Here is a 27,236-nt window from a genome sequence, read left to right on the forward strand (position 1 = left end):
CACCTCGATAAAGACCGATGTCTCATAATTTCATATCATGCATTTAATAACCGGATGAACTGGTAACACAAAACCAGTATTTCCCACACAGAGAGATTGGTTATTAGGAGTCCTTCATTGCTCTCAAGTTGCACCTTCCTCTATATATTCTGCCAGAATTTAAATATTGACATTATAATGTTTTTGGCAGTGTGTACTGTGACAGAATTGAAATGTCCATTGTAGCGCTCACAAACAAATATATTCTTGTATAAAAACCGCAGACTATAAAAAAAAGCAAATATGTTTTTAATGCTGTGAAACATAATGAAAACATAAACAGTGCCGGTAATGGGGTGAATGTTTCGGCAGGGTGCGTCACTCTGCTGTTCCTGATTTGGTCTTTAAATTCATAAGGAAATCCTCTGGGCTGAAAACAAGCTGATGACCGAAGCAGTCAGCTCTCTGTGTTCTTCCAAATGAGCAGCCGAAATAGACGCTAAAACAACAGGCGAGCTGATGAGATACAGTTGAGCTTGAGGCACAACAATGTAGCTCCAATTAGCCCGCTGACCGCTGTTTATTGGCTATTGGCTTGCACGGGAATGTCCTCTTTGTTGGCTTTAACTTTGTGACTATTAGGCCTTTCACTCCACACAATTGGAGAGACGAACTCCACATTAGGGATGTTCGCAGTTAATTATGACCAGTAATCTCCAAAATGCCCAACACTGTGTGGAAAAAAAGAGGCAATGTTTTGTGAAGACCTTGTACTGACTGTTAGAATTGACTTGTTATTTCCTTAAATAGAAAGATTATGAATGTGGTGTTGGAGGGCGTCCTTAATTAACCAGCACTTTAATTATGCCTCTCTGGCTTGCTCTTTCCCTCTCTTTCTCCATTGCTGTTGTATATTGTGTTATTATTATATTGTCTGTTTTTCCATCAACCCAATACATCGCTCTTTTTTTCCTCTTTTCTCTGTCTCAGTCCAGTCTTTGCAATTGTAGCTTTAAATTACAGTGTTAGAATAACACTGTAATTACTGCCGAAGACTTTTAGGATATACTTAGGAATGGAAAATGAATATGGATAATCACAGTTTTGTTTTTTTTCCATTCTTGTTTATTCCATTTAACTTTCTTATCTCTCTATAAGAAAATGGCCCATGAGCCTCAGACGCAGCCAGACATACTGTTGCGCAGCTCTCAGAAAGAGTCCGCAATCAATCATGCCGTCTCCTTCATGTGTGTACACATCCACACACGTTTAATGAATGAAGTGCTTCAAGAGCAACTCATTGAGGACATCTGCAGAGGTTCAGAGTTCACGGTCACATACACACTCTCCGTCGCAAGAGATTCATGACACCGTCGCTGCGCCTTTTAATCTGAGAGAGATAAAAAGAGCGATGAGTATGACAGGAGCGGTGCCAAGGCAAACACGGTGAAGGAAGGAACAGTCATTGGGAAAAAATATGCTGCTTAATCATAAGAATAGACACACACAATTCCTGGAATAGAAATGGGGGAGGCTGGAAAGTTTGAGGAATTTATGCTATGGAAAAGCAAGCAAAACCTGAGACTCTTTATGCCTTGCTCACTCTGTCCTTCCCTCCATTTCTGTGTGTGTGTGTGTGTGTGTGTTTGTGTGTGGTTTTGGTCTATAGCCCCTAAGGGAGGGAGAGAAAGAGAGAGGTGGAGGGGCAGGAAATGGTGGCGTCTGGAATTGATTTGAGGCTAAAGGAAAAATAAAATACTTCAGATTCTTAAAGGCTCGGGGAGCAGGGACAGACGACCACAAAGAAATAAAGAAAGGTAGGAAAGAGAGAAAAGGAGGGGCCACATAACCAGAAGGAAAAAAAAATAGAAAAATTGGCATATAAAGCAAACATAAAGAAGGATTTATACTTCTGCAATAAAGTCCGTGAGGTCACCATAAGTACGCTGTGGCCGAATCTTATGTGTTCCTCTTCAAAAATGCTTGCTACATGATGTTGTGATTCTTCTGCTTGGGGCAACTTGGATGTCTTTGTGTTCAGTGCTGGTGTAGATTGTTGACAGAGAAAATAACATTTGAAGACTTACTTTAAGTACAGCCACATGACTTCAGATATTCATGACATTGTCCAAACATTTTTTTTTCAGCAGTGCCCATCAATGAATGAAGCCATAAGCAGGAATATATTAGTCACTTTGTCATAGTTACATTACCTATAGCAACATCCCAATTCAGAAACAAAGTAGAATGACTACAGAAACAAAGGGGAGACTGAGAAAAGAGATAAGAGGATGAGCGGGGAAGTATACAGTAGCAGCTGCTATGGGGAACTGGAGTGAAGGGAAGATGAGGAAAAAAGGGAGTAGAGGGGCGAGTAACAGGAGGGAAGGAGAGTAACTTGAGACACTGCTGCAGTGGCTTGAGATTCACTTTAAAACCAGTTTCACACCACAGCTGTGAAACGGTTTATTTTCTATCCCATTTCAACAGCAGTGTATAAGACATGTAGGAAATGGTTTTTGACAAGAGGATCCAAACTGAGCTGAACCACTAACACTGCAAAATGGTAAAGACTCACCATAAACCAATGATATGCAGAGAAAGCACACCTGGATACATGGCCATACTGAAACACTGGGTTTCACCAGGTGACACACAGTCCTAAAAAGTCAATGTTAGAAGCTAAAGGGCCAGAGGAAAGATGAGAAAGAAAACCCTCTGTTTATCCTGTGAGCCACAACAAAAGTGTTCAGTTATTCAATAATAATTTTTATTGTATAGCATGTCTCTAAACAAAGTGAAAAATACAGTAAGTTTCAGATTGCGATCAATTTGAATACATTTCACTTTCCAAGCGTGTATGAGGAACAACGCTTGTGATGAAATTTGCGGAGAAACACTGTTCGTCCGTTCTGAGCTCCTATAAAAACATGGCGGTTCAACATGATGGCCTCTGTAGCAGAGGACCCACTCCCTGTGTAGACAGAAACGGCTCCTTCTAAGGTAACGAGAACACAACAATTCTTAATCTTAAGTGATCCCGACCACTGTATTTTGTGCTACACACGTGGGAGGCGAGCAGTATTCAGTTGGTTGCATTCTGCGACTTCCCAGCAGGATGCAGCTAAATCCTACATATTGGTCTTTTAAAGAAAGAATGCAATCAATCAAAATTCCTTTAAAAAAACAAAAAAAACAAATGTGTGCATGAGGTGGTTATAATGGGGAAAAAAAGAAAGTTGTGCTTTTCCAAACCATTTCTGCTGTAAAACCTCCAATCTGACAGACATTAATTGCATTACACCAGGAATTACATCAACGATGTGTAAATTGTGAAAACTGAGAATCACTACACTGCGGAGGACCAGTGAACGTGCCATTAACTGATCAGCAGGAAGCTCGTTTATCTTATTAGCAAAGCTCGTTAAACCGACCACAACAATGATGAGTGCTGTTGTGCGTTATTGGCCCCATACAACAGTTACACAGCTGCCAAACCGCCGCACACGGAGGTGAAAGAGGCAGGTGAAAAAAAGAATTTATGCTGCCCTCAAGTCCACAACAAGTGAAGTTATGAGGGAACAAAAAATGGATGATGTTGACCAACTGATCAACGGAAGCAGTAGGGGGGACAAGAGGAAGAAAGAGAGCAAGAGAGAGGGATTTGTGTCCAGCTAGGTTAGCCATGTGTGTTCATGCTTTAGCAAGCTCAGCGAGTCTGTTCCAACACGATGAATAGAGACTAAAGATATTAGAATATGAGACAGAGAGTGAGAGAGAGAAAGAAAGAGAGATATCAAAGGGAGGCTGAGAGGATAGGAGGTGGAAATCCTCTTTTTTTTCTTTCTTTCCCATAGAGAAATGAGAGAGTTAATCCTCAGGGGCTTACATTTGTTTTTTCTCTCTCTATCTCTCTGTATTTCAGTATCGCTGCCTTCTGACATTCTCTCTGTCCCTCCTGATCTTCGCATTTTCTCCCTCTCATTCTCTCTTTGTTTTTTTGCTCTCATTCTGCTGTTAACCATCATCCATATTTACATCTCTGCTTTCTTCCCGCCATGTCCTTCTCTTGTTGAATTCCCTGTCCCCCGTTCTCTATCTTTTCCTCTCTCCCTCCTTGTCTCTCTCCTCCATTCCTCCTCGCAGGGTTTATGGGTTTATGATGCATGGTAATCTCATGGCAAACACATTTATCTGCTCGTTCTTTATCTTCCTTTGCCTCTCTTCTTTTTCTTGTTGCTCAGCGGGGCTCTGAGCCGTGTGATGATGCTTATGGGATATTTACATTTGATTTGTGCACACGGAACAGAGTAAGATGCATAGACAGGAGAGGGCAGAACAGAACAAAACTGAAGGAATGAAATGCAGAGCAGAAGAGAGTGAAGAAGAGCCGTAACAGAGCAGTGAATACAAATTCTGAGCACAACACCACAGATAAAGGCCAACGCAGAGCAGAGCAGAATTAAAATGAAATCCATGTAAGGCCTACATGCAGGGATAAGGGGAAAAAATCTTGATCTTTAAAATCTGTGAGAAAAAGAAAATCCATCTATCCCATTTGATCCAAGGGTGTAATGGTTTATCTATGTTTAATAAGCAATAAAAAAAAAGCATCAAAATCACATTTGGGTCACAGAGTATTGTTTTTTCTAGTTCTCGAATCCAGTGCAGGTGGCTTTGTTGCAGTAGGCTTGGTCGATCAAGCCAAGCCTGTAATCTCATATTGGAGGATAACTTCATATCTTGCATCCTTTGAGCCCCTCCAAAAGCAATTTCCCTCCATTTAGAAATGCCATTTTCTCCTGATAGTAGATCCCTTGAGCTTTCAAATTAAACATTGTCACCTGACTTCACCACTCAGTGTCCCCAAAGCTCTGATCATTACATCATCACCTGTATAGGTGTTGTGTAAGGACACCTCTAGGACACAAAATCAGGCTGCGGCAGAGAAGATGACTCTAAATAAGACGTGTAGGCTCATCACATTTGCTGAATGAAATTCAGCTGTGAAGTAGCTGTATCTTAACTTCTCTGCCTGCAGGACAAAATTTAAGTGAGAAGTACAGACTTCAGCCCAAACAGCAGCTAATCAGGTCTGTCTCCATTATCTTCTTGGTTAGTTGATAAACTTGTTTTCTGGCGCAGCGTTCCAAAATTACTGGGTATTGGAGTTAAAATATTTCAGCTTCCATTTGAATTTGTCAATCTCTGAAGGTGCCTAGGGCATTAAAAGGCAGAAAAATGCCAGTGACATACAATTGTAAGTTTTAATTTAATGCCAGTGTTAGCTCTGTCAGAGGGAGGATTTCAAATGGCTAGATATTGTATGAAATGAGACTGCAATTATGCCATTTTGCAAGTGTCAGTCCACACAAAAGGTTCATCATCGCTCACTTACAGACTCCCGCGCCATCCAGAAAAAAAAAATCCTCTCACGTGCAGTTAAAACGATCTTAAACCGAAACAGTCTGTCTCCAAAACTTCTGATGTAACGTACTTCACACTCATTTTTAAGCATTAAGCTGATGCTCTTATTCAGAATGATGAAAGGCTAAGTGCAAGATTGGTATAAGCTTAAACCACTACATTGCAGACAAAAGACATCCAGAGAATGGGGTAAAAGCACCAAAGCCATAGTCAGTGTCCAGACAGCATTTGTAGTGACTTTCTTCTGTTACCCTCGAATGATCCTAGAGAAGTGTTGGCAACATGGGCAAGCAGGAGAAGACCATGAAGGTTCCATTAAAGGATAGATGTTTCAGAGATGCCAGATATGTAGCTTCTTGCCATTTTCTGATGATTCATCCATGTATCATCACCGTGAGAAAAGCCTGTCTGCAGTTTCAAATCAGCCTTTTTGTCATTCTTAAGTGGCCACACAATCATCAGGTAATAATGTGCCCCCAGAGTAGATTAATCACACCCACTGCCAGTTTTATTGCACTTCTGCCTCCAAAAACATCCACCAGTACACAAGCATTAACGCACAAACACAAACCTCTCAGTGTCAGATGATGGATGGGGATGGGAGGAGCTAGGGTATGGAAAACATGCAAAACTATGTAATTGAGTTATGAACCAATCACAACAGAGCAGGTGGTCCGAATAATCATTCAGATATGCGTGAGTCCTGAAGAGCAAACTTTTTTTTTTTTTTTTCTATTAGGTTTAATTTAACTGCCTGCTTTTAAACTCCTGACGTGTACATTTAGTTATTACCAGCTTCAAAGAGAAACAGCCAAAGAGCTCACGGACGTCTTTTGGGGCTTACTGACAGACTACTTCTTGGCATCCTAAACTGTCACTGTTGCAGCTCAGTGGACTTCTGGAATAATTGTATCACATGACAGCTGTTTGTGTTTGTGTGAGTGGGTGGGAAAGCACAGTGTCTTTAAAAACTCTTTGAGGTTTCCCAGAGTATTTTATTGATGTGTGCTTTTCTATATCTAGTTTTCAATCAGTCAGACTGCTGAGTAATCAATACTGGTAGAGGGCATTAAAACTCACTCTGTGTGTTTGTGTAAATCCCTGGAAAAGGATTCTTCTCCTCTCTAATTCCTGCTCCTTATCTATCCCCCCAGACACCCATCAGTGTCACATTTTTTAAAGATATATGAGGTCGATAGGTAACGAGTTTTAACAGCATTTTCCTACTCTACACTCTCAAGAAAGGCTTATCAGAACTGTGTTGCACCCTCCACTGACTTTATGTGTTATTACTATACGTACAGGAAACGGCTGCACTTTGCATATTCACCTTGTTGTGTTAATATTCACTGTTGCACCCTAGCTTGTCATGTTTTGCAAATGCCAAGCATTTCTCTGTAGGTTAAGATAATAACTTCCAGTGTGGCATTAAACAGACCTTGAACTTTTATTATACGTAAAGATGTCGAGAGCAAAGGCATAAAATGATCAGTGTTTTAAAGATGCTTTATGTCTACCTCCTTGCCTTTTTTTGATGATGGAGCTATGCATCTGTCAACTAGGTGTCTATGCACGTTCAAATCGTGCCACACAATTAACGCATGGTCATAAACCTCCAGAAGTGATTAATTACATCCACTGCCAGATTCCCTTGTGATCCAGACTTGAACAATTACAAACAAATGCACAAGCAATACGGCACAAAAGCTGAAAAGAGCAAACATGACGTGATTGACCCACTTTCAGAGCCACAAGTGTCTTATACACAGCAGATCAGATCATTAGTTGATCAAAAAGCAGGGTTTTTGATGTGGTTTGAATTAAACCTCTGGCAGAAGCACCACCGTCGTTTCAGGGGAATTCTCACTTCAATATCTCATTTTGGAATTGTTACGCTGCAGATACACTTAATCTGCAATGATGCTGCTGTAAGCATTACATTTGCTGCAGTTAAAGCATGCAAAATCAGCAAGCAAGTAAAATGAATGGACTATGATCTGCATGCAAACAAAGCCACAGCAGTAATGTAGCCGCAACAGAGCTTCCCACGTGAAATTAACTTCCATCCGAGAGAGATCTGAACTTGACGTATTGCCTTAACTACTGTGATGATCTCACTGAACCTGGAGTCAGTGTGCTAAAGATTGAGTGGCTAAAGTTTGCAGGTCTCCCGCCAGACAAGATTAATTCTACCCAGCCTCAAGCCTTTGGCTGAGGCAAAGCTCTTTGGTTGAACTGCCCTTAAGCTGAAATAGTGTAACATAGAAACTATCTCCCATAAAAAATCATCATAAAAAAACACAACAGAAGAAGAGAGAGAATGGATGCTTGTCCTAATGTCCTCCTGCTGTCTCTGTGTGCGAAACTGGTATAGACTGAAATTACGTAGCCCAGGGCTGCCACATGAATGCACGAAACAACATAAACACAAACAGGACTGTAAATTTGTTACTTTCTTTCAGCAGCAATATGCAAAAAAGGAAGACACTTATCTGAGAGACAGAGCGAGAGAGCGAGGATGATGTGACCTGAGACTGGTTCAGATAAGCACTTTTGTTTCTTTGTTCTCTTATTCTATGAAGACACACACACATACACAGGATCTCTTTGTCAGTTTGACTGCCGCTGAGTTGTCGCGGTGACAGAAGAGGTCATCAGGATGAATGCGTCGTATTATAGGATATGTGCTCAGATCTCGGTCAAAAGGTTAAATATCCAATCAGCACACAGTGTAGCTAAACCCTTTGAAACCAAGAATCATAATAAGTTACCAGCGGAATCAATAGATGTCAATGAGGACACATTTCATAGGGAGCCACAAAGTATAATCCAGGCAAAACCAGATGGATGAAGAGCTTAAGTCTTCATTTATGTCTCACTGATATGAGTTTTTAAAGGGCAACACTTCAGCCTCCTATAACTGATACTTTGCCCGTGTTCAGTATCTATAAATGTGTTCATTTTCATTGTCATTCTTGTCCCTTCATGCAGACTATATTTCCATATCCATTTTGCTGGCTTGGTGGAAGAGCATTATTTACACCTTAAGTGACTGGGACACTGAAACCCGAGATTAATTGGATACATATAAATGAATGGATGGATGGATGGATTGATAGATGGAAATAAAGACAGTTGAATTCGGTATGGACTGTACTGACCAGTTTTATCATGATGAGGATGTAATGTTCATACATCGCAAATCAGATGTGGGTGGTTTAATAACAGGTGAATTGTAGCCTAATAGGCCAACCAGTACATTAATCTAACCCTGGTATACAGACATTGAAAGATGGCAGCACACTGTACATATACTGCCAGTGCAAGTCACATAACACAGCGAACTCCTCACTTTAGAAATGTCAAATCAAGAACAGTGTGTTTGAACGTGAATCATGAGTAGTGTGTTGTTATTGGAAGAGTTGGCTTCATCAAAATATTCAGTGATTTGTTTTTACTATGGGGCTGTCCTGCTGTCTCTGAGTCTTTCTACCTATTTGTCTTTTTCCAGTTTCCAGGCTAGACTTGAAGGATTAGAATGTGCTGCTCTGAAATCGGCTCGTCAGCCTGCCAGCCACTGATAAGCACACTCAGGATCGATTAGATCTGCCTTTAATCTATTCAACTTTTTCCAGGCGAATGGAAAAATGCTTAGTATGGGAGATGTGAGGTGCGTGATACGGTGACTTTGGTTACACGTGCCCAGAGGGCAAATGCATTGTAAGCCACATTTTCTGGCATGAGATGATATTAAATATGCATTTTTACAAGTCCTCTTTAACAAGCTGCTATAGGCAAATACAAGCTAAACAATTCAGAATAGCATTCTATTAACCATGAAGGACAGAGATAATTACTGAGAGAGACACAGGCAAAAACAGGAAAGGATCTTTTTAAAGAAAGGGAGAAAGGAAGGAAAAACAACACACACAAATATAATAATATAATTAAAGCACAAAAAAAGAAAGAAAGAAAGAAACAGTTGGAGCTCTCAGTAAACAGTGCACTTTCACCCATCTCGCTCAATTGCTCTCCATCTCTCTGAAAGAGACAGAGCCAGTTTAACAGAATGCTAAACAGGCTAAGGGGGCCTGATGTGTCGCTGCCAATTCACAGGCCTTTTGATTCCACACACGCATATGAAGAAAATGACAGAACGCACCTTTAGCTCATTACTGGTGTCGGATACGCTGAGGGTTTTCTCCTCTGCACGGCGACACAGATCTGCCTGAGAGAAAGAGGAGAGGGAGAGAGGGACTTCAGATTAATAATCACATGTAAGAAGTACAGTTTATTGACGAAGAAAGGGTTCAAAGACATTATACATTATGCGATTATGATGTAATTAGATATGTGCTAATTGGATGTACTGTATATCTCATTATGTTGGGCATGTAATTATGCAGGGGAGATGTTAGAGTAGTTAAAAATAAGTAAAAGACAAACCGAAAACAAACAAATACAAAGTGATTTTGACTTAAAAATAAATATAAAATAAGCTTTTCTGAGGTAGAGCATGACTCAAAATACTTAAAACAGTCTCGTATGCAAATTTAAACATGAGCAACTTGACAAGCAAACCCCTTGTAACCTTTAAATACACGAGAAGCTGTCAGACACTCTTTCTAATTCTCATTTTTTTAATCTCTGATAATGAATTTTAGGTTTACTAAATGTGTTCAAGCCCTTAAATAACTACATCAACAAAGACAGCAGCATTCTGTAGAGATCTGGGATTGTTCATACTGCCCTCGCCGTCTTCCCAAATTTATTGCATTTCAGTGCTATCAAAACAACTGCACCGTAGTAATGAATGACTGGAGGGACTCAAATATAAATAGAAGATATTTAATTCACGTGTTGACTTAGCCAGTACTGTTCCACTGTACTGTGCCACCTCCTGGGTGAACAGTGTGCCAGCCTGCAGCTAGATAATGCAGGTGAAGACTTTTACCATGCAGCCTGACATATGAGCACAGAGTGGACAGACTAGTCACAGTCTAAACATTACCAAAATATATTTTCCTGACTTATTACAGTTCAAATCACACCCTGGGAACGGAAAATATAACCAAAAAACAAAAAACCCCTCCTTTTTTGGCTGGAAGGTGTCTTCAAAAATGTTCTGTCTTAAATAGAGGTGTCCAACCCAATTGTCTTGACAAATTCAGTCTGGTTTCTGAGTTCTGCACTTTTTCCCCTTGCATACTGTGGGGATCGGCTTAAAATATAAATGTTGCTATAAATATTAAATTGTATTTAGTATAATAAAGTATTACAGAACAATGCTGGTGTCATTTCATCTTTCTTATGAGCAGTTCTCATAAATAAATGAGAATTAACAAAGACTGTGTCATAACTATTAACAATAAGTATCGCCTGTTTAACCACAGCATGATTTAACCTGCGCCTCTGCTGCATTATCGCCCAGAAACTATTAAAAACACAGAAGAAAACATAGTGTTGCGTTGCTTGACATATTTCTTTATTGAGATTAATAGTCAGTGTTGCCAGCCAGTGTTGTTAAAGTATTTTTTTTTCAGTATTCTGTGGCAGGAATATTGTTACCAGTTGACTCACAGTGAACTCAGGGGCTACAAACAAACTTCCAAAATTGGATGGCAGTTTGAACTCAGCCAGCCTCTTTTCCTTTAGTGGTTGCATAACCACAATATTGCAGTCCAAGGTGTCCTGGCTTTCACCTCGGCCATTATTTTCCTATATCAGGACATTTGTGTTACTGCTTACATTGCACACAGTGAGGCTCCAAATGTGAGCAGAGGTACAGTAAAGTGTGCTCAAGGACACTTCAGCATGGCTGCAATGGGTTGTTGCAGGCAACTGAGACCCTTTGTTTATGGGACTGTGTCTCTAACTGCAAAGCCAACCAGATAGATCACAGCTCTAAATAACCAGTTTCTATTGCTTAATAGTCACTTCACTGTTGCTATGATGGTATTAAAACAATGTTTGTACCACAAAGAAAGCATAAAAGATTATGCACATATGTGAAACAGTATGTCACAGTATTTAAGACTTGTGTTAAGTGTCTGCATGCACATGCAGCGCTAACTGAAAGCAAGTGAGCTAACTGCCATGTTTCTTTGAAAGTCTGGATCAGGCCCCAAAGATAGGACAATGAACCTTAGAATTGGTCACAAATGGTAAGGGTGCTCCAATTGATCGGTCACCGATCGTAATCGGCCGATATTTGCTCGTTTGATCTATAAACACCAATTAGACACTGATGCAGTTATTTTATTCCACAGAAGGTTTTTCAGTCTTTGACACACATAGATTTACTTGGGTGGGGCGCCGGTACATTAACAGCCGGGACTCATTTTAGTATTTTGCAGAGAAACTTATCTAGTGGAAACACGAAGCAGGTAAAGCAACATTTTAGTTTACAATATGCAACGTCATTAACTACCTCCTCGTTAATACACAGCTCTCCTGTTGTCGTGAACAGAATCTCGGGTGAAAACTCTGCTGACCAACAAAGTAACGGAGCAGTCTCTATATGGAGAGAGGGGCAGAGAGAGGGGCAGAGAGAGGTGGGGTGGGGCAAGCCGGTGTGTTTGAGACACAGGTGTAGGTGTGCGTACACTATAAACATAAGGCCCAGTGATCGCTGATAAAACCCTGATCGGAGCGCACTTAACACATAGTTTTGAGGAGTGTGTAAGCCTCTGCCTTTATGTTTCCATTGCATTCCCAGATCGCCTGATGTGTTATCTGGGCAGGGAAATGAACAGGACATGCTCTCACCTCCATCAGTAACTACCAGTGAAAAGCCCTTGAGCAAGCTACTTAACCCTGGCCTGTCCCAGTGGAGCGGTTCAGGGTCTGCGGTGGAGCTGAATGGCTGTACAGAGCAGCTCCCCTGTGTGAGTGTGAAGCATGGCGTCACTTAAAATTAAAATCTGTGTTTTATACAAACAGTAACCGGGTGAATAAGGATTCAAAAAAAGAAGAGAGAAAGCAGCATGGTAACAGATAGCTTCTCTTTAAGAATGTGTTCCCTTCCATCTGGTAATTATGCGAGTGTGATGGTACATGAATGAAAAGATGAGGGAAAATACGGCGAGGGAGATATTTTTAACGCCGTAATGGCTAAATATCAAAAGGCCAAAAACTGCCTTTATCTTCTGTGCCACATTGTTTTTTAATTTTCTTTTTTTTTATCCACATCTTTATAAATGTGCAGTGAGAGATCACGTAAGCTCAGAGGACTGACACTGTGCAATAATTAACCTCCCTCCATTTTTTGCAGGAAAAGACTTTTGTAGGAAATTTAAAGTGTCTCTTTTATCAGTTTTTTTCAGACCAACAACTTAAAATATAGACAAAACCTTGTTGCCTTGGAAAGTGCTGTTGTTTTGAACATACTCAGTGACCTCCACCGCAGTTTATTATATTAGCCTAATCTAAGCATGCACATTGTGAATTAATGTCTTACTTGTGGTGTTTAATTAGCTTTGACCCTATTAAGTTTCCCTTAGAAATTATGTCTGTAGACAAATTGTCCTTCTGTTCAATGCAAACAAGTTGTTACCACACTGGAACACTGCTGAAAAAGTTGCTGAAACACTTACAAAAAGAAATATAAATATAAAATATAGAAAATATCAAGAAGACTTTTGAATAATGTTATAATTACTGCCCATGTAAATCAAGAAGGATTTTGGGAACACAGCGTGCCGTGTTTCTCCCATAAGATATCTAATTAATAAGAAGAATGGATTAACTTGTGTGCATTACAATAAAGTGAAAGCAGCAGCGCAATCAAATTGAAAGCACCATCAGCATCATCGTGGTTTTCATCATAAATGTCACCTTCATCATCAGGAGAGCATTATAACAAATCATTATTATTCAGCGCTTGTAATAATAACACCAATCACCATCACGCTATCATTATTGTCATGGAGCAGATCGGCCTGCTTTGTATGCAGAGAGCGCTGCCTCCTTTCACCTTGTTAAGGAAAAAGCATGGATTTTCATTAGAGTATATGTAGCAACACGTGCTGACGCAGCACATGTCATCAGTAGCAACAGTCCATTGCGCTGCCTGTAAGTACACCACAGATGTTTTAAAAAATGAAGCCCTGTGCTAATCATTATTGTGTAATATGAGCAATGTCACTGTGGAATTGTACCAATCACTATTGTGCTATCGTTATTATTATTCTGCAGCTAAATCTGCCTGCTTTGTATGCAGAGACGATTGAGCTCATTCCAACCAGAAAATGACAGCTCGTTATGTGAGGGGAAAATGGATTTCACCATGTTGTGGTATTCCAAGGGACCCTGAGACAATGCTGTCAATACTATAAAGCACTGTCTGAATTGGTTCTTGTGTGGACTATGCATTGCATGAATAAAGGCCTATTGATTGGTAGTCTGCTGCCAACAACTCTGTTGTTACATGTTTCACTGCATGCACACAGGCTTCCAGAAAGTGATAATGTTTAGTATTGATTTATTTTGATTCATACCGTAGGAGTGATTTTCCTCATGTTCCGTGTGCCATGTGGATCTATACATAAAAGGCGCTGCACACCGCTGATGTATTCTACTCTTGTACTGCACCACAAGCACCCATACACAAAACACCAGCACTTAGTGCTCAGCTTTCATTTCATAATGCAAGAAATGTAATATTTCTATTACATTATGATACGTTGTTGTATGAGTTCTGTTCTCTTCTGTTCAACAAAAGAACAAACACAGGTATGATATGATATTGGCTGCAGCTGCCAAGAACAAGGTCATTTAAGGATACAAACAGTCATCTCTCAGCTTAGCTCAGATAATAATAAAATGTCCCTCATTTTTGGACCAGTGTGCAACTTTGGTAGGCATGCTGACCTGCTCAAACACACATACACAGCCACACAATATTTGTACACACATCTCATGTACACATGCAAATAGACAGCTTGAAATTATGCCATTAGTGTTGTGTCTGTCATTAGCTAAAAGGCCTGAAGCTGGACTGAGACCAGTATAATTATTCTGATTATAGTCTCTAACTGAGCTCTATCCAAACACATTACACTCTCTCGGATTAAAATCTCGTGTTTCATCTAGTTTCTAAATCAAGATGTTAGGATTTATCCCTATGATAGCAGCCAATTGGAATCTCGCTAAAACTAGTGAAAATCCAAGTTTTATGCAGTCTTGTAAAGGCAAAAAGCAAGTGCTATTAGTTTGTCTGGACTGAAGATAAAGTTTGGAGTTTTACTCCTCACACAGTTACAGCTCTGGCTTTATAGGGCAGTATAACAGATGACCTTTACATGGGGAAACTTTGCTACATCCGAGAGGCCTGAAGTCATTACTGACCAGAGTGGAAGATGCATTTTGGCCTCTGCAGACCTTTTTGACAATAATGGATGGTTATAGGGAGGTGCTTGTCATTCATGACTGTCCTGTCCTGTAACTGACCACAGTACTTAAAAATGCACCATCTGATCCAGCATGACAGTTGAGAACGACCCTTTTAAACTGAGAAAACCTTTCTTTTTGTGTGCCTTATTTTTAACAACTGCAGCTTGCTGTAACACCACGTGCTACAACAATCAAATTTGTAAATCGTTTGTTTGATAGCAAGCAGCTTAAAGCACCCATGATATGTAATCATAATATCTCATGTCATTGAATGGGTGTTTATGTGAGAAAGTGATTATATGCATGAATGTGAGAGTGAATATGGGCTTGTAACTATGAGCATGTGTTTATGAGTTTGATGTTCTCAGTATGACTGCGGTGAAATGATGCAAGCAGAATGTGATAGCGGCTTTGAGGATCAGCACAGTGGGCGCAGCTGGTAGCTGCACACACATACACACACTAACACACACACACATATTGGCTGGCAGGGACTGGTGGATCCCAGCTGTGTCAGTATTATCCATGCGCCAGTGTGCATTCACAGGTGCATGGGCACATAGACAAACACACACAAGCACATTTCATTGTATGAGAAGATACAAGCTAGTGAAGTGTTACCATGTACCGGTCCTTGCACATGTGCACCTGCACTCACACACAATTTCCCTGCATGAATTCCACATTATAAACAATCACAGTCACACTGGCAAGCATTTGTGGAAAAAAGTGGCAACTTCAGCATGGACCGAGCAGTGGGTCAGGAATAAGGTGTGGCTAAATTTAGAACCAGTCTGTAGAGTAATCACCTGCTGTATTTAACTGTGTGACTCTTCTTTACCTACACTCTTTAAACTTATTTTTGGTGCACAGTTCCTTTCATATATATTTTATCTTCAGGCAGGCATCCTCCTCTAACTACCCTCCTCCTCCTCCCCCTCCTCCTACTCCTCCTCTTCCTCTCGCCTCCTTTCTGACTCATTGCTGAGTCTAAAATAAAATGCTGCACAGGAGATGCAGGTGCAAGTGGCGGCCAGTTATTTTACAGGGGATTGGCTGGTAACTATAGGCCTACTTTTTTTTTTTTTTTTATCTTTGAGCTCAGACGTCCTGCTTCCACAATAGTGCTACTCCTACAGCACTTGCTCTAGACAGCTCGTGTATTTTTCCACTTCCTCATCTGAAAATATAAGCCTGCTTCTCTGTCAGATGTTCTGAAATAGCTCTATGTGGTTAGATAAGACTGGAAGATATAAGTCAGTGTGATTCTTCTTTCCCCATCTCCAGTGGCTGGCAATAACTTTGTGTGTACCCTTGAAAACTGCAGTTGTTAGTTTATTTTATTTCATATTGAAAGAAACTTACTTAAAAGCATGGAAAGACAAAAAACGTACTAACTTTAAGCCCGTCAATCATTCGCCCATCAAGCCCATCATCACTGTTTTTCTGTATTGTGCATACAGCCACATGTTGGCTTGATAAATTGAATCAGCCATTGATTGTCTTTCCCTTTGTCTAACCATAACCCTAACCCTAACCCTATCTGTTCTTATATTATACTGTGATGTAATACAAACACATGTTAGACCACATAACAGCCAATGGCCATTTAAATGCACTTGTGTCTGTTGAAGTAAGTTGCAGTCTCTGGAAAGCACAACTCACTGCTAAATCTGCAGATTGTGTGCACAGGAGGCGTGGGTGTAAGGTCACCGGCAGACATGTTGATGCTTTACGCCTTTTAAAGCAGAGTTTGATCCGAGCGACCGTGGCAAGTTGGAGAACCCATTTTAGCTGGAGGAGTTTGAGTATTGTTATCACTTCCGCCTCCTTCAGTGCCACTAATTGATAAAAATATAACATGCGTGCACACTTTCATCCTAAGTGCCACAAATTGCCCTAAGTACGCAAAGTATATTGTTAGCATATATATATATATATATATATATATGTAAGCGTATAATCCCTAGCTGGTGAAAATGTGCTGCTTTACCAGCGTGACACAAGCTCAGCTAATTTCCGTTGTAAGTTAGTACCACTGCAAGTTGATAACGTGTCGTGCAAAGTCTACAAGGCCAGCCCGATGCTAGTGTGATCTCATTTTACTGTCTAGACTTTGTAATCACATCTTAAGTCCATGGGACACAGGGAATTATTTAAAAGGAACATACTGTACATGAGCAATTTGGTGGGAATCTGCGAGCCATCAGTATAGTATTTTGGTAATGCTATTGCACAGTGTGGCTCATTATATTTCCCACATTGATTTCTTCCTAATTCTTCTCTGTCCCTGGAGAAGGCAATGTTGCTCATTTACAAAAAGCTGCCCATGTTTTAAAATCAGCGAGGTAATTTAGAACTCTGAAGACTTCACCCTCAGCATTCCCACAGCCACAGACTTCTTTATTGCTTTAAGATGAGAAGCTTTTATTAGCCCCTCGAGGTTCTTATCTGCAGAAACTAGTCATTTGCATCTTGTATATTCATTGTTTCTTCACATTCGATTGTATCAGTAATTTCTCCTTTCCCTGTTTATCACTGCGCAAATAAAATTAAGGAAACCAAAAACTCAACTTCTTCATTTTGGGATTCAAAGAGAACCGGTTTTGGGGATATAGTGTTAAGCTTGGCAAAGAGCACATGTGGTAACCTAATTTGGACTGGGGGATATATATGAAGGGAAGCACACCAAACGTGTGGAACAGCAGATTTTTATATGCTAATATTGTTTCTCATGGACCGCACCTCAGACTTTTTTCTTTTACACACTGCTCTTGCGACAGCCAGCTTGTATTGCTACCTGCTTCAGAGTAACGTCACTGCATCTTGTGTCACTATGTACCTCTACAGTAATGTGTAACCTAGTGTATAACAACAAAAGGAGGCAGAGGGAACCAGCAATAGAGATTCTCTGTGCCATAGGTGAAAGCTGATAGACAGACATAGAAAGCGGTGGGGCAGAACAAAAAAAATAAAACAAAACTGCGACATTTGAAGCTGGGAGGCAGCCTTCTAGACACAAATACACACACATACACACACTGTAGGCTGTCTCAGACTGACTCACTTTTAGCTAACACATCTAACACATACATAGATAAACATGCAAACTCATGCATACAGTGTGCCAGTACACATTCTCATATTAACCTACAGGCATGCAAACAAGTATCACACATATCAACATATCAGGCTCTTTAAAACGTGCGTACTGCAAATACACATGCATTACACACACATAAGAAAGACCTATGTGCACAAGAACTCATCAAACGTACAGACGCACAAAAGTCACACACTAACTGAAGCACGCATCCAGACGCGAGAGACGGTAACACATGTGCAGTGAGTGCTTACACAAACAGATAATGACGGTGTGTTACCGATGACATGACTGAGGGAAGAGATATATTCTAGTTGACATGTTGACTTAGAGAGACAGAGAGAAACGAGCAGCAGTCACTTAACTGACAGGGGTGGGGTGGGGGTAGGGGGTACAAAATGCGAGGAAAGAGATAGATGATGGATAAAGAGGAGGAGAGAGCGACAGAGGGAGAGGTGAGGGGAAGGCAGGAGAGGAAAATAGATGCTGTATGCTTTTACATATTCAGTTCTGCATGGCTGCCTCGCTTATGTATGTACGTGCACACTCAGTTATGACTCGCCTCACTTGTCGATGATTTTCATTTAGATAGTTTGTTATTGTATGACATGCTCTCTTACTCATATAGCAGTCCAGCCAGCAGTTCACAAATACACACATACATACACACCCCCACATGAATATATAATGAGTTCTCACAACTGCATCCTGGCTCGGGCTTGGCAGTGTGAGTTTTTAACGTAAAATCCAACAATCAGACGAGATTGTAGACACTGCTGACACCCTATGACAAGAAGATCAAGAGATAATTTTCTAAACATGAATTGGGATATCAAATCATCATGATCTAACCTAAAATGGCTCTTTTCATTTGGATTTCCATTTTTATATGCTCCCAGTTGGATAAGTAGCTAGAAAGTTCTTCATCTTGAGGACATCAACATGAGTACAATCAAAGCCTGGAAAGTGGGAGGCATCCTGCGTGCTTCAGTGTCCTCCAGCAAGAGAGTCTCTTAACCTGTTCTAACCCACAAGCCTGTTTATTTACATCATTATTGTATCAGTGAAATAATCACCTACGAACATGCATTAGCAGATCTGTGGCGCTGTGACCATTGACTGTATATAAAGATGGACGACAAGACAGCTCCCCAAAAGCGAAGCCAGAACATCTTGATCGCCCCCTTGTGACTGGCTGCAGTAGAGGTTATAAACCCCGCCCCCTCCAAGTTAGTAGATATGACACGGGCCAAACTAAAAAAGTCAAAGTAAATGTCAAATACATTTTCCTAAAGATGATTTCCATCATTTTAGGTAGTTCTTATCATGCTGTGTGGGCGGGACCTCGATGCCCAGTCACTACTGCGCAGACTGACGCCACCAGTGCAAGATGGCAGCATTTATATCCAGGATATTTTGGCTTTGTTTTTGTACAGTTGGGGCAAGTGGAAATGCATTGTCCAGTCTATGGTTGTGACACAAATATTGAGAAACACTTCCCTACCAGACAGCGTTCTCTTGCTGAGCCAATGTGAAGGTGAAGGAGCAAGAAAAAGAGATGTTTCAGGGATCAATAATGTATTACGTTACTGCTCTCCCCCTGTCTTTTATAGTATATAACCCAAAAATGAAAAAGGCTATTTTTAGCCAAATTGCAGCCGGTAACAAACACTACACAGCTGAAGCTAAATTAAGGAGTATCTAGACTTAAATCATTAGCTAAAAACTTCCCCAAAGAAATGGATTCACTGGTTATGCATGTATTTGTTTTCTTTATCATTATCACTGATTTGAAGATCTTGGATTCTCGCAGTTCTTTATTTACCACCTCATCACAAGGGTTCATGTAAACACAGGCTATCATTGTCTCTGCCCACTAATTAATGAGTCCAGTCAGAGTGCTGGATGCCTGCACGCTCAGTCTGCCTCCTCAGAGAAAACTGCTGGCAGTGCTATGAATCACCACATTCAAATGGTCTCGTGGTAAAAGAGCAAAAATGATTGAAAACCAAAGGGAGAAATTCATGAGGCTGGATGAGCGATGATAAATGTATTAGCACCAGATGACATTTCCATCACCACCTCATCGATCACCTTGGGGACATTTTAAATGGTGGACCGTGTGTGTGCGCGTGTGTGTCATATGCAGAATCAGGCAGATGAAAACAGCTCCCCAACACACACACCCACAAAGGAAAACAAAAACAGAAAGAGAGGGACATTTGAGGCACACACAAACAGGGTAATCTGGAGGGTATAAAGTTGCAACTTTTTATTTTTAACTCCCCATCCCTTCTTTTAAAATAATATCTTGAGATATTGTGTTTGTGTTTTATTGTTTCTCTCTTTTCTTTCAAATTCACAGCTCCATTGCATACTCTCATACTGCACTCATCACTGATCTGTTGTCACTGAGATTTATACACGATAAACATTTACTAAATATACTTTCCCTAGCCCTCTTCTGTTTCAACAGCTATTTGCACCTGCTCTTATGAGGCGGGGGGGGATAAACGCAAGCAACTGACCACCACAAATAGAATTAAGCTCAGTGAATCCAGCTGAAGGCACAATCACACTTGTAATGTATCCTCTTGTTATTTGCATGATCCTCCCCTGCATGCAAATGTTTAAAGGAGAAAGGTGAAGCAAGCGGGATGAGCCACAGATGACAGTCAAACGGCACTTTGAGCCCAGCACACCTGTTTGATAAATAACCTCTCTAGCCGCAGGAGGAGTCTGAAACAAGGTGAAAATGGCTCAGTAAATCTGGCCCCGACTCTCTGCTCCTCTCTGGCCTCCTCTCTCTTTCTCTTGGACTGTCTCTTGGTATTCAGCGGCTGCTCTCTTGCAGCTCAGACTCTCTTATCTAAATCTCCATTCAGTCGGAGAAAGAGACAGAGCTGGAGAGAGAGAGTCAGAGATAGATAATACAGGTCACTCTCCAATGACAACTCTAAAAGGCATCTGGGGAGAGGAGAGGAAGAGAGCTACTGCAAAACACTGTATGGATTTCTGTTTTAAGCTGGGACCATGAGAAACATGCAGACTTAATAAGGAGCTTGATATGAAAGTTACTGTACATCTGGCGATTTTCTGGGCTCACAGCGTCTTAGCTGTTTATTTTAAGATCCGCTGAAAGCCTGTGGCAATGATAAATCAGCAAAAATATCCACCATATGCCTGAGTAATGGGAAGCTAAGCTGAGCAACAGCGAGGCGTATTAACTCTTATCAATGCAAGAAGGAATTTGTACCTTTTGTACCCTTTGTCATTTTGATAACACAAAAATAGTCCTCCTTCGTTTTTTAACATGCGGGCAGTGTTGTTTTGGTGGGGTGTTCTCATCTTAAAGCCAGGATAAAAGCAGCAACATTTTTAAGGGTATTAAGATGTTTAATTTCACCACAGAAGAAAACTGCAAGTACATTTTCACGATGTTTTTTTATAGCGCAGTTCATACTTTGATCCTCACTGTGAAAAATGATTCCTGTCAAAACGTCAGCTGACCATCAACCTAATGTCAAAGAGAATCTCAAATGGATGATGCTGGTAGACTTTCATTCGGTAAACGTCCACAAATAGTAATAATATGTAACATGAAAGGACACCTAGAGGTTATAGAGGTGGGTGTTTGACTGGATGGATACCAGTTTCAATCCCACTCCTGCTCGAAACAAAATGAGGTTGTAACCGTACTTAGAGTCATCATAAGATTATGAGAAATGTGAAATATTACTAGAGAGTCATGAGATGCCCTCTTACAGATGATGTGTCCTCTGATCGTTTGCCAAGTGTCATGGCCTTAAGGCGTTTACATTCTGTGTTTCATATCAAACATGCACAATCTCAGTACTTCACTTGTCCTCTATCGTGCTTAGGTTTTTGTCAGTCACACACACACACACACACACACACACACACAAATAAAATATATGCAAAGCAGTTTTTTAATATTTCAGTTTTATAACATTCCCTGCCATCCCCCACTTTAATCTCCTCTCTTCTAATTCTCTAGTTTCTTCTTCACGACAAGCTGATATAGATTGGAACTGATATCCAAAGCTACACATGCACACACAAACACACAAACACACAAACACCAACAAACAGACATATATGCGCACACCCACACATGCCACTATTTTTGAGTTATGTTCAGTCCTTATCTGGAGTAGAAATAAGAGAGCTCCATTAAATGCGGATGTTTGTTCTTATCATCCAGCCCCTCCCTGCAGCAGAGCTCAGTTTTTTTTTGGGGGGGGGGTTTATAAATTTATTTATCTCTCTCGATTACTCTCAATCTCCTCTCTACCTTCACCTGTCCCCCTCTCTCCAGCCCCACCATCACTTCCCTGCTGCCTCCTTCTCTTCCTCCTTACCTGAGGCAGGCTGCAAACTCCAGACTAAATTGAATTTGGCATGTTCTCCAACTGCTGTCGAATATAGTGCTGCAAGCAAATGCCAGTATTTTCATTGCGACTCCAGATCTTTTCATTTAATGATGTCCGTGCCACACGAAGCAGCTTGGAAGTTGCTGTGGGAGTGAACATGACTCGCCAACTGCTCAAAGACAGATATAAGCATATTAGAACCAGTATAATTGAATGAAAGTAAGCCAAAAACACAATGATGACGACAAGCTATTTCAGTATATATTCTGTAGACCGTTGTAGGCGAGGATGTACTGAGAGGCTTTCTCTGTTTACTGTTACAATACAATAAACCTGGAAACAAATCTACCTTGTTGGACCATTAACCGTCACTTTTATTGGCTGTGTGATTGCGTTGAATTGATCTACACTGCCCACACAACTATCATCTTCAGGTCTATCGTTTTTTTTGAACATCCTTGTTATATATTTAGCCATTTCTCCTTCCTCAGCCATCCTGCACTCCCTCGTTGTCTCCCTGCCCACCTCTACTGTATATCTCTCTCATCCCCTCTCAGCACTACGCCATCAGAAAGTTGTAATGTAAAGTCACCCTCGATCCATCACTGTTGGCTCCCTCTCTTTCTGTATGTGCTATCAGATCTAGTTGGTATAGCTTAAGTCAGCCCTGCTGTCCAGGCTAAATGAATGTTAAAAGCCTATTGAATTTCTTTGCACGAGCTGCAATAGCTTTGCCTTATATAGGTAATACGATGTCCTGTGTGTGGGTGTGTGTATGTGCGCTTATAGCGTTTGCAGCTTGTATGTGTGTGAGTGTGCTGTATGTAATGCGATGCAGTCTTTTAATTTAGGAAAGGAGACACAGTCAGCAGGTAGAGGTTATGACCTCTGCTAGAGGACGCACACACACACACACACACTGTAACCTAACATGAAATTGATTTCAAGGTAAGGTAGCAGAACATATGAGGCTGCTGCTGCTGCTGGAGTGTGTCATTGCTGTATTGTATATTGTCAGGAGGGAAAAAGAAAAAGCTATTCTGCATTATGGTATAGCAGACAAAAACGACCCTGTAGAAAATCATCAATACAATATATTGACCTCTTCAATGGTGCTACATTTGTCACTACAAATCATTTCCTATACTTTGGCTTCTTGATGTCAAAGTCTCCCAAAGGGGCGACCAACTTGTGTTCCTTTCCTCAATCAATTAATTAAAGAGTAGAGCTCATTTCCTGATGTTGACTATGAATTCCATCAGACTGGAAAACAAATTTAAATATCAGTTCCAAAATTAGGTTTGTTTAAATTGCCTCCTGGCTTTAAATCTAGACCTAGGCATCAACCACAGGTCTTGTTCTTTCAATCAGCCTGTTTTAATTGTTCTCAGAATTGCTGAGGAGTTAACTTAGATTTTGCATTAAAGTCGTTTTTGAGCCCACCGAGAGAAGCAGCCCTCTTCTTGGCAGTAATGACTAGGAGAATCACTTGGAGAGAGCTGAGCAGTGGCAGCAGTAACTGGATCAATGAAGAGCGCGCAGTTAGAAAATAGGGGTCGCGGTAATCAATTAGACTCTTAACTGCTGCTGGAATGGTAAAACAACAACTAGTGAAGAATCGGAGAAACAACCTGCGCCTCTTCTCCTGGTTTATCCTGATTTTGTTGTTTCTCTGTCACACACCTTCTTTCCTTTTTCTTATGACCCTCCTCTGTTTTGCCTTCCTACTTTAGCCTTTTTTGCTTTTAAATATGCTAATTGCAGCGTGCACTTCTATTGCTCCCAATTACCCAACTGACATTTTATCGTATTGTGAAACCTAGGAGCAGCAGGGTGATGCAAATCTGAACATTTTCACTGCCCTAGGTAGCCTTCAGTCTGTCCTTCACTTTTATTCTGCCCTGCTTTTGTGTTTTCTCTGATTTGCCATCAGAAGGCTACAAGCCGGGTCCAAACACCCTGCAAGTGTCAAATACTTTTTCCTCTTAATTGGCTGCCTGTTATGCTGCCTTTAGTCTCTTTCTGTTTTCTGTCCTGCCTGGATGCTTCACTACTGTTTAGCCATCCGTAACATCAATGGAAACCTGAAGCGTCCCCATGTGGTGACACAGCAGGTGTTAGGCCACCTTTGTGGAAATTAGTGAGTGTGTTTGAAAACATTCTGTGTCAGATGAGCCAAAAAATATATATATAGACAGTGATTAAGAATGAATGCAAGTAATGCACATGGGGCTTTTCACTGATCAGAGCAAAATACAGGAAATGGTTTCCTGTCTCAAATCCTTCGTCCCGACACGAATCACAGTTCCTCCTCCTCTCCGCTCTTCTTGCCTTTTATTTTTTCCAATCATTGTATGTGCCCTGCAACAAACTAGCCTGAACAGAGTATTTAATGTACAGCAATCACACACACACACACACGGGCCTGCACTCAAACACTAAGGCAGCACTATAAATGGTTTATGTCACAATCTTTGTGAAGAACACCCCCCCACCCATCACAGTATCACACAATCACACACACAAATACACACACACACACTCCCTCAAGCATCAGCCATGGAAATGAAAAGCCTCTTCAAAAAAATAATGGAGCTATGGCATCCCTGCAGCATGTGTGTGTGTATGTACTTCAATGTGTGGGTGTTTCTGAGTGTTTTCATATGGGTGAGTGTGTGTGTGTTTGTGTGAGAAAGTGTGAGACAGGAACACACAGCCATTACCTGAAACAACTTTCTTTTGTGACCACTAATGGCCAGGGGGCAATTTCTTTCCTCAGAACAAAGGCGACTGACAGACAACACACACCCACAAACACACATGTGAGGACTTGAAAACCCGTGCACACACACTTACACACACACACAACAACAAGACACACATTCAACCAAAACATCCAGTTTATTTTCTGTGTGTACACACAGATTTGGCTACAAGCAACAAAACAATTCCCATCGTCTTCATATGACATACAACTTGGGGCAACAATTTTAAACCATATAGTCATGGGAGAGAAATCCATCAATCTGGACTAGAGTCCGCCACACACACACTACACACACACTAACACACGCACACAAGCCGTTTAGCCATCAGAGCCGAAGGGAAACGAGTTAAAAGGGTTAATCCATCTTCTATGGAGGAAACTAACAGTCGAGTCCATAAGGGTTAACACAATGAACACACTAGCACACACGCACACACACACACTGGCCTATATAGGTCTCTCTGGGGCACTCTAGGGTAAAGGTGCTGTAGCATTCCTGCAGGTCTGGAAGGTTTAAACAGCACAGATCAGCATGGAATAAAAGGCGTTTCCCCTGAGGTTGGAAAGCACTTTAATGGAGGCTACATTCTGATGTGGGTTCTGCAATTTAAGGCACTAAAAGATTCCCACGTGAATTAGAGCTGATATTCAGTATGGAAATAATATTCCTCTCTGTGGTCTCTGCAGGGTTACTGGCTGGAGACTATATTTAATGTTCTGCAGTGTTTTCAAAGACGCAGAACTCCACCGGGGATGAAAGAGTTAAGCCAACAACCTTCCACTGACTTTGGCAGCAGGGTCTTACAAATGCAGAAGAGGAGGTTCAGGCTCAAATCTATTCAATTTATTATCATATACGACTAAGAAGAACAAAAAATATTTACTCACGAGAAGGTAAAACCAGTGATGTTTTGCACAAAAAAAGAGTAATTGATTATCAACATAAGCTGTGATCCTAATGGGAGTTTTGAAGGGGTTAATATACATTCTGGGAGTGAAGCATTATACGTGTGAGCTGTCAGCTGATATTCAAGGTCACAGAGAAATATATGACCAAGACACTGCTGATACACTATACGAGGAATGCACAGCAACACACACACCTATACAGTATATATATATATATAAACGCAGAGGGGTCTCTAGACACAGCTAGAGGTCACGCGTGTTGCTTGCTAACAGCCACAACTGTGGTTGTTCCCCCAGGGTGGAGCTGCCTCACCCACTTCACACTGCAACACGATGAAATATACCCATTCATATGGCACCAAACACGCGTGTACACACACAACTCAGCCCACAATAACACTGACTGATTACAGATGTGCGCTTGCTGGCTGAAAGGAAATGGTTGAATAATCATTCCCCCATGATTGCTATTTCTTTAACGCATTACATCAAGAAAATATGTCTGGGCACACATTACGCTGACCTCAAGTGGAATACTTCAATAGTAACCTCCATTCAGTGAAACATATGGAAACAGCAGAATACAATATGGGCTTATGTACAGCAGCATGCATGGTGTTGTTGACTGAATATACTGCTGTGAATTATGGCTATTAAGGTGGAAGGAAAACATGTATGGCAAACACAAAAATACTCATTCATTTCACAACACGTGAATCGATAGGGCGGCATGTTCCATAAAAACTTGTTTGTACAGGGAAAACTACACAAAAAATATGTTTTCATATCATGGAAAGCCGGAGAGGACAAAAGAGAGGGGGACAGAAGTGGCTGGTGTTAATGCTAACAGCATGATTTCAGAGAAAAAGACGCCTCTTTCCTCAGTAGTCATTAGCTGTCTCCTCATCAAGCCCACAGATAAATACGCATCTCCAGAAACACCCATTTCCTACGGTCTCAAATGTGTATGAGAGAGAGAGAGAGAAAATGGATAGTAGGAAAGGAAAATTATCTGGTATCAACCACAAGCGCCGGAGCTGTTCCTCTGCAGCTTTCCACCTTGTTTTCATATCAGATGATAAAGGTTTGTGGTTAAAGTCAGCAGACATCAGTATCAAGGAAGAATATACAGTAGGCCCCTCTCTTATATACTAATATTGAGCTAGAAGCAAAAGGGAATAAAACAATGTATGGCAGCCTGCCAAACACACACACACACACACACACACACACAGCCAACTGACCTCAAACCAGGTCAACGTGT

General features: G+C 40.9%; 1 protein-coding gene across 1 annotated transcript in view; it reads right to left on the bottom strand.

Moving 5' to 3' along the window:
- Window positions 1-27,236, bottom strand: part of cdh11 (cadherin 11, type 2, OB-cadherin (osteoblast)) — an 87,566-nt gene that overhangs the window by 37,448 nt on the left and 22,882 nt on the right. Inside the window, exon 2 of the mRNA XM_035663841.1 lies at window positions 9,569-9,634. The gene's annotated coding sequence lies outside the window, so the exon portion shown is untranslated. The remainder of the gene's footprint in view (window positions 1-9,568; window positions 9,635-27,236) is intronic.

This window comes from Morone saxatilis, unplaced genomic scaffold (genome assembly GCF_004916995.1).
Source record: "Morone saxatilis isolate NCDOM2014 unplaced genomic scaffold, NCSU_SB_2.0 Contig19, whole genome shotgun sequence".
NCBI classification, from domain to species: domain Eukaryota; kingdom Metazoa; phylum Chordata; class Actinopteri; family Moronidae; genus Morone; species Morone saxatilis.